Below are 8,850 nucleotides of genomic sequence, written 5' to 3' on the forward strand. Positions count from 1 at the left end.
ACTAACTATTCTTTGCAATCCTTCCCCTCCCCACGCCCCCCTGGCCAAGGCAGTTATTGCCAGGCCAAGGCTGATAGGTACTTTGAAGATATTAGAGAGGTAGCCATATTAGTCTGAAGTCAGGTGGTAGGCAGAGTAGAGATGCACCTTGTAGACTAACTGACTCAGAGATGCATAAAGTTTTGTAAGCAAGTGGTCACTTCAGCTTTTGCTTACAACAGTCTGATTCAGGTACTACTGGCTTTTTGATGCATTTGATGTGTGCACTCATGCAGGTAGGTATGTAGCACATAGACGTAATGCTGGTATGTAAATGACAAAAAGAGACACTTAGCTTGTAGGAAAGTGTGAGTGTAAACATTCTGGTGATACCCTGAAGCCAAATAAGCAAGATGGATGCTAGTCTAGAGCCAGGGAAGATGAAGAATCCAATGAGATATTTCATCCTGGTTTTGTTTTTCCAAATGACTGTCTACATTGATTTAGCTGATGGAAAAACAGAAATTACCACCCTCCCCCACCCTCCAATATGCAAATCTTGATATAAAAGATGTATGTAAACATTTATTAAAAGTAGCTTAAAAAAACTAAGTCTTAATATAAACTCCATTTAATATAAAAGTGGAGCTTATAGGTAGGTGTTCTGTCAGCATGGTGATGCCTCAGCCTCTATTGTAAATCTCTTCTGGGTATCACAGGCATAGGAATCAAACAAAATATTTAGTTTGTAACAATGCCAAATTCCACACAATGGAGTTTATTTAAGAAAAGATTAACAGCAAGGAATGCATTGTTATCTTGTGCATATCTCTCATTAAGGATTATTGAGCCCTCCTTAATTAAGACATTGAAATCCTGGGTTGCTTGCATCATGTAAACATGTCTTGTTTTGTACTGACAGATTGTAGCTAAAGCACAATCTACTATGTGGCTTTGATGTTCCCACTGAAATATTAACATGCAGTATTCAGACCAGGTGTAGGATGCAAGCAGTAATGATACACGCTATCCTACACCATCCTACATTAGCCCTGTCCAAGCCTCTGTGCACATTAAGAAAATTGGCCCTTTTTCAAGCATGCTAAGAAAATTTATCTTTTTAACATACACAACTAACTCGAGTGGACTGAAGTAATATGGGTCCCATTCACATAAGCAGTGCAGGATACTGGTCTAAGATCTGTTGTGGGAAGTGATTTATATCCTGATGACAATCCATCATAGAAAAGGGATAGGAACTTAAAATAGAAAGCAGTATTCTGAATGCTCTGGTACAGGATGGGTGACAGCTGCACATTATATAGCTGCATTTGTTAGTTGGTGTTGCAAGCAATTTTGTACACAATGTTATCTATATTTTTGCAATACTTTCTAGAATAATCTGGGTTGTCAGATCAGACATATAAATCTCAAGAGAACAGTAAGCCTATCCAAATCTTTCAGAGTGTTGAGGAATACTAATACTTACTGAATGGTGATTCTCTGAAAGCCATGCATAAGAAACTTCACAGAACAGCAGTGCCCAACCTTCTGGCCCAACAGGCCAGAGGAGTGGCACACGATCAGTCTCTGGGCCAGATGCTGCATGAGACTGGCTCATGGGTTTGGTCCATGGGCCCAATCCTATGCTCCTGGATTTGCCTGCATTTTAGCCTGATCCTATGCTGGCCCAATCCAGCTGTGTGCCTGGATATGGCTGTGCACTGGCATGATCTGGGACAAAGTGCCATATTATCTAATCTGTGGGTCTCCCTAAGGCTAGGGACAAACATTCAAAAAGCTGGAGCCTGAACTGATTCAATCTTTGCAGGTTAGTCTAACCTGGCTAGGCTGAATTAGTTTGTAACCACACAGACATCCCAGAAATGCAGGCACATGCCTGCAGTGGCTCAGGCTAAAAGCCAGGGGGAGAGGGAGGGGGGGGCAGTAGAGTAGCCCTCCCTTCCTTTCTTCAATGCTGAGCTGAGGGGTGTGTGGCCAGGTCCAGGCAGGATGCTGATTAGGGAGGGGTTCCCCCCTCCTGACCAATCCAGCAGGGAATTGATAACACAGTGTTTATCACCCCATTAAGAGAACAACAGAGGGACATTACCAGCTGATTCTGCCTTTGTACCATCTGCCACAGCATGGATCATAACCAGCATGTAGTCTGCTAGCTAATGCTGAGAGGTGTCTGTGTAAGGCAGAGAAGATGGGGAATACCTGCTTAGCAGGGAGTGGGGAGGGGAGGGGGAGAGCAGGGGGAAGCCAGGCAGACACATGCAGTCTCTGCTGAGGTCCAGCCAGGGAACACAGGGGAGGGGCCAGTCCTGCTGTGGAGCACAGAGCCCCGCCCAGTCCAGAGAGCATGCCAAGATGCTGGGGGAGTCTGCTTTAATTTAAACCAGCAAGGAGTCTCGGACAGACATTGCATAAATGTCTGGTTTGACCCAAATCAGTTAAGTCTGATATTACATTCAACCAGGTTTATCTCAAACCAGTTTCAGCCATTTTCTGACTGGTTTATGTGCACTGAATATCTGTTCTGTTATAGATTTAAACCAGTTTCTGATCACTTAAACCAGTTTATGGATAATGTCTGTCCCTAGCCTAAGGGTCTGAAAATTTGATATCAAGGAAGTGGCAAATAATTCTGCCACCCCTCCACTGCTGCCAAGTTTCCAGACCCCTGGGAGCCCTGCAGGCCAGATGACACAGCTCCCTGGGCCAGATTTGAAAGAACCTCTTTCACAGAACACCAGATAATGTTTGAGAATACGATAGATATATACCTCGTTGCACTAACAAACTGGATTTTTAAACCTAGTGCTTTAAGAATTGATACAACACTCAATTAATAGTAGAAAGGCTTGCTTTAATAACTACCAACAAGCTATAAAACTGTAATCCTGGGTGAGAGACTACCCAGGCCCTCACCTGAATAATGGGATCTTGGGGTACCCGATAGCCAGTGGCCCTGCTCAGCAACCTGTGCAGCTGCTGCAGGGTTCCCAAGCAGAAAGCCTCCCCTTACAATCAAACAACCTTGCAGACCATTATAAAACTATTTACAAGATTTACTTATTTACAAGGTAACATATAACCAATACAATAAAACAAATGTTCCACCGCATGAGCTGGTAATGTTGGCTTAAGGGTTAATGTTTCTTGAATACACTTTACACTAGGGGAAGGTATGCAAATTACCCATAATAAATAAATGAACCAATACATAAATACATTAATACTCCAACTAATAAACCATCAAGAACTTATTTACACAATTTATAACTCATCCAGTATGTACTGAGGACCCTGTGTGCACTGCCCCTGGCACGGTCTCAGGGAGCAGGACTGTCTGTGCCCCTGCATAGGCTCTGTGGGTAGTCCCTGGTGCTGGCAGGAGCTCCAGGGGTCTGGGTGCAGCAGGTGGTGGCTCCTCCCCTGCAGTCCCTGCAAAAAAGCTTATTCCTGCCCAGACCCCTGCCCTGGCTCAGCAGGAAGTAGTGTCTGGGCTGCAGGTTGCTGAGCATAGCCTCACAGCACCCAGCAAACGCAGCCCCTCCCTGGTTACTTCTCGCTCACAGGGGAAAAACCAGGGCAGTCTCCAGCCTCTCCCCCTGGCCCTGCAACCCCTTCCCCTGCTGTGCTCACACAGGGTCTTTTCTGGAGGAAGGGTCTTCCCAGGCTTGGAGTCTTCTCACAGGTAGCTCCTCTCTTGTCCTGCCCAGCAGGACTCCCAGGGGAAGTGGGGGAGAATGGACACAGTGCAGCCTCTTCCCTGCTGCTGCTACTTCTGCAGGGCTCTGCCAGGGGCTCTCGGAGGGCGGCCGTGGGGAGATCCTTTCCCTGGTCTCCAGCCTGTCTCTCACCCCCTCTCTTTCCCCTTTGTTCTCTCTCCAGGAAAACTGCTCCCCTCTTTTAACCAAGCCTCTCAGCCAATCCCAGGCCAGGGCTCTTCCCCCAGGTTTGCTAAGGTCTCTCTCATTCAAACCCTGCTGGGGTTACATCACCCTTCCCACTTCCAAGAGGGCTACCTCCAAACTAGCTTCACTCGCCCTAACGGCAAACGGTGTCCCTACTGGGACAAACTCTGTCTCTTCGCACTCTGTCCCTCTGCAGGGCAGCCCTTCCTATTTCTTTGGGTGGGTCCATTTCTAATGCTGCTACAAAATTATATGACAGAAAAAAGACTTTTTCTTAATATTCAATAAATGAACTATTACAATCCTCAAATTATTTTAGCTGCAGGAGATTTTTACCCAAGCAGGCAGGAAGCGGTTCTTGTCTCTACAGCTTTCACAGAGCATGGGTCCTTCACTTGTGAGTTGGGTGCAGAATGGCTTCTTGATCTTATCTGGACTGCACACCTTGCTGGCAGTTCTGTTTTGCATTTTATATAGTTTTAATTGTATAACTTCAAAGCATCTCTTCTTGATAGTTGGTTACTGAAAGTCTGAACAAAGCAGGCAAGGATGGAATTAACAAAATATAATTGTATCCTGTCCATGTGTTTGTTTTGCTTTTGCAAGCTTTTGATCAGTTTGGAATTAAATGGGATGGCAGTTTTGGTTAGTACTGCCTTTTGTCAGTTGTTTTGACACTGGAGCAGAATTTACAATAGCCTAATAAATAATTGTATGTTTAGGAAACTTCAGACACACATTGGATGCCTGCTTTGAGAGATATGCCTTGATTAAGGGAAGATGTTGCAAAGTTCTTGGGGGATATGTGATACATTTTAACAGACCGGTTTTTGTCTAATAAAAAGTAAGTGGAGATAGTGAAGATCAGAGGCCATTGGATACAATAGGTGTGAGTTTCAGGAGAATTCACTGGTTTAGCATAATAAATATTTAAACATTTGTAAAACTTTAGACAGATATTGGATGTTTGCGTTGGGAAATATGTCTTAATCAAAGGGGGAATGGGTTAACCAGGATATATTTATAGTCATGGTTTTAGTCCACTTTGGCTCTTCCGTCTCTTACAGGCTTTGCTTTGAAGTGGATATTTTAGTGCTTTTGTTTCCTTTAGTGACCCTTAGCTCAACTGAGAGGTATATGTAGTTTTCTTCCTAGGCCATTTGGCTTTCTAGCTTGCTCTCTGAGTCTTGTTATATAAATGTAATGAGCGTGTCAGGTCTCTGCCAATAATTTTAACCATCACTTTTATTTTTTTAGGCTCGGGTGTGGTAGAAGGTTGAGGTCTGTTATCATTACTGTTACCAACTTATGGCATGGGTCTGATATTGTGTACCTCAAGCTCCATTTTCTCTACACCTAATGGGTTGCAGCCATTAACACAGTTTGATTTTCTTTGTGACAGACTTGTCACCACAACCCAGTCTTGGCCTAGCCACTGTCTTGCATTTTTGTGCAAGAGTATTTTAATCTGGTCATATAGATTTCATGTGTAGGTCTGGCCAAGCTTTCACATATCTAGATAAAAATATGATTTAATAAAGTCTCAGAGAATCTTGGATTGAGGAGAATGTTGAAAACCAGCATCCAGATATTAAAATGGAGCAGTATCCAGATTAGATGTTTTTTAGGATTAGATTACACCAATTCAGAGCAATCTAGGTTCAAAATTTGTGTTCTAAACTCATCCCAAAAGACATAGATATATGAAAAACCAGATGCTCAGCCCCTTCTGCTCATTCTGCAAAGGACAGTTTTCCAAACTGTGGTGCATAAGTCCTGATTGGAGGATCATAGATAGATTTCGTAGTTGTTCTTCAGAGTTTTAGCTATCAGTTTTAGATTTCACTTTCAGGGGATGTTGTCTCTCATGTAGAAATTTATGATCCTTTATGGCAAGGATTGAACAAGTCATCAGTTGCCTTCTAGGATCAGTAGGCCTTAAGGATGAAGATACACTTATGTCCTCCTCAGCATCTGCAGTGAGAAGACTGTGGCCAGTTCTCCAGATTTTATCTTTAGTGTTTTCTAAGATTTCAGGTAGTGACGGGGGAAAAAGAAGTAATGTGTTTGAAGTTTGTGAGCCAAAAGGCAGATGTGAAACTAAACTATTGGAAAGCTCTTCTGCTCCATGACTCAAGTTACTTTTAGTTTAAATTTCTAGCCTTGACTTCATGAATGTACAGTTTCAGCCAAACCCTATCATCATCTTTATTTCAATAAAGAAAATTTACTTTCAAAATAGTATCCCATTGTTGTAGTTGCAACCCCAATACTGAATTGTCCTGCTAAGATAGGAGAACAGCAGAAAGGAAAGGATAAGTCTAATATCATTTTTCATACTGAATGCAGCACACAGAAACCAGGGCAAAACAGGAAAATAATTCATTCAACAAACTGAAATGTGCATTTTGACAGGTGGATTTGAAGGAAAGGGAATGTAAAGGAAAACAGGAAATTATATTACATACTTAACTCCACCATTCAGTCATAATGGTTTTTGTTGTCTCTTATCCCCCAGTATTTATACATTGACTTCTAGCTTATAGTCTCCTTTGGATAAGATCTTATCATGGTGTAAACCATGTAACAAAATGCTGACACTAAGCAAATAAGAATATATTGCGTAGGAATAAGACAGTAGATAAATGGCTAGAAAAATGAGGGGGGAAAGAGAGAGAGATTATACCAGAAAGTGTTTGAAGATTGCTTTATTATTTATTATGATCAATGCCTGCATTGTTTTTTAAAGCCGAGGTGGCTAATCCAATAACTTAACTTCTTAAATTATTTGTTGGGAACAGGAAGGCTGCCGTGCAACAGCAGCTTCACAGGGAATAGGATAGCAAAATACATCTCACAATTCTTACTAGTAATTATTATTATGCAAGAGGCTACACAAACAAGTTAATAGGTATTCAATAAGAGCAAAGCTTACATTTATTTCCAGGAAGAACAACAAATGCTAAATATAGTCTGCATTATGGTGATTATTTTACCAATTTTATGAAGTTGTAAATAGATGTTTCTGAAATGCTCAGTAGCATTTAGGTATCCTTCCAGCCTAGGCGCCTGAACCGGATTGATTTACAGCTTGTCATCAAAACTAGAGACTGTCTCAAGCATCAAACTTGGCTCCAGAGTTGGGTTCAAATTTCCCCAAACTATGGGCTTCAGATCTGGCATTCTGGTTTAGAGTCATCTTAAATTGAAGTCCTCAGTATGCATGGTTGATTTCCCTATGGATTTGAGGCAAAATTTGGCCATTTGGACTGTGTGAGAGACTGAATCAATTGGAACTCCAAGCCCAGAGTGAAACTTAATAAGGAAATGTAGGCAAAGTGGACAAAGTATTTAAAGCCCAGTGATGCAACACCACCAAGGATAGCACAGTCTAGTCATCAGACACCTTTATTCAGGGTGTCATTCACTCCTTTCTTTGCCCAAAGTTCAGCCAGGCTCTGATATCCACGGGAATATCAGAGTGATGTTGTATGCTGCCCACAGGGGTTGTCCCAGCATACCTGACTTTAGGGGCCTCTTCCCACTAGCTTCCCTTGTCTCCTCCAGCTCTCCCTTTCTGTACTCTTGCCTGAATGTCTTGTTGGAACAAACAGACAGGGAAGGCTGCCACAAGTGAGGAGACCTTCAGGAGCTGGACACTTGTCTGGGCCAGGACTCTCCTGGGCTTGTGCCACTTTTACTCTATCTGTGCCCTGTAGTTCACAGCCCACTATTCATGGCTGCAAGCTCTGGAGTATACTCTCAGGCTCAAGGACCCATTGCCCCAAATCCCACCACCACCTTTCAGTCTCTGACAGGCTTTGCCCTTCCAGGCTAGGAACCCCATTCACTGGACTCCGCCTTCCCTACAGGTGCAACGCAGACCAGCAGGAACAAAAATCGCCACAACCATGGGTGCCTGCTCAGCTTAAAACCAAAATTGGCCCAGCCAGGGTTTGCCTCACCCTGAGACTGTTCTCCAAGCTACAAACCAAGACAGAAATAGTTCTGGAAATTATCTGGCTCCCAATGCAGAGTCTCAGGTCTCCTTCACCCCAGCTGCCACTCTCAGTCCCTTCTTCCAGGCCCTGGAGTGCAGTCCCTTTGCCTTTTCATAGGGAGCTCCCTTCTCCTGTGTCCCTAAGGCCACACTGTCTCTCAGGCCTGAGGCTTGGGCTTTATATAGGATGCTCCGGTCACATGACTCTTCTACTTCCAGCCTTGGGCCATCAGAGTCTGCCCGCATCTGGACCTGGCAGCCTTCTTGTTTCAGGCTCCTCCGCCTGTTAGTTAGCTCAAGCAGCACAAGAAAGCAGAAATAAAAGAAAACAAATAATACGGGGAAGGTAGGGGGGGAGGGGCTGGATAACAAAAGAAATAGGCACAAAAACACCACAAAGGGAAGAGATGAACTATGAATGTTGCATGCCGCCAGAGACTTGGGGGCAGGGGGAGACACAGTGGCTGAGCTCCTGCAGGTGGTGGTAGCAATGTCTGCGGTGGGGGCATGGCGGTGAAATGCAGTGGGCTCCTGCAGGCAGCAGGGCGGGGGGGAGCGTGGTGAGTGCCCCACAGATGCTGCCGGCAGCATTGGCAGCAGTCAGTGGTGATCAGGGACTGCCCATGGGGTGCGGGGGGTGGGTGCCATGTGCACCCACTACATGTCAGCAATGAGCTGGCAGACCACAAAGGAGAGTGGGAGCAAGAGGGGGGTTAGAGGGGGGAGAGGAAGCCCAGGCACTCCAACCCCTTTTCTCCTCATCTAGCAATGTGTTAGGGATCCCACTACATACTTCCCTTTCCCTTTTTGAGGGTTACAGTCTTGTACGCTCTTCAGGTCTTCCTTCTTGTAGAAAAAAATCCGCGTTGCTGTGTCGCTTAAGCCTGGTAGCATAAGCCTGCTCATTCAGGTGCAGCTTACGTCTTATGTAACTATAGGATGCTC

The sequence above is a fragment of the Gavialis gangeticus genome, unplaced genomic scaffold (genome assembly GCF_001723915.1).
Source record: "Gavialis gangeticus isolate Ggan-Ray unplaced genomic scaffold, GavGan_comp1, whole genome shotgun sequence".
Taxonomy (NCBI): Eukaryota; Metazoa; Chordata; order Crocodylia; family Gavialidae; genus Gavialis; species Gavialis gangeticus.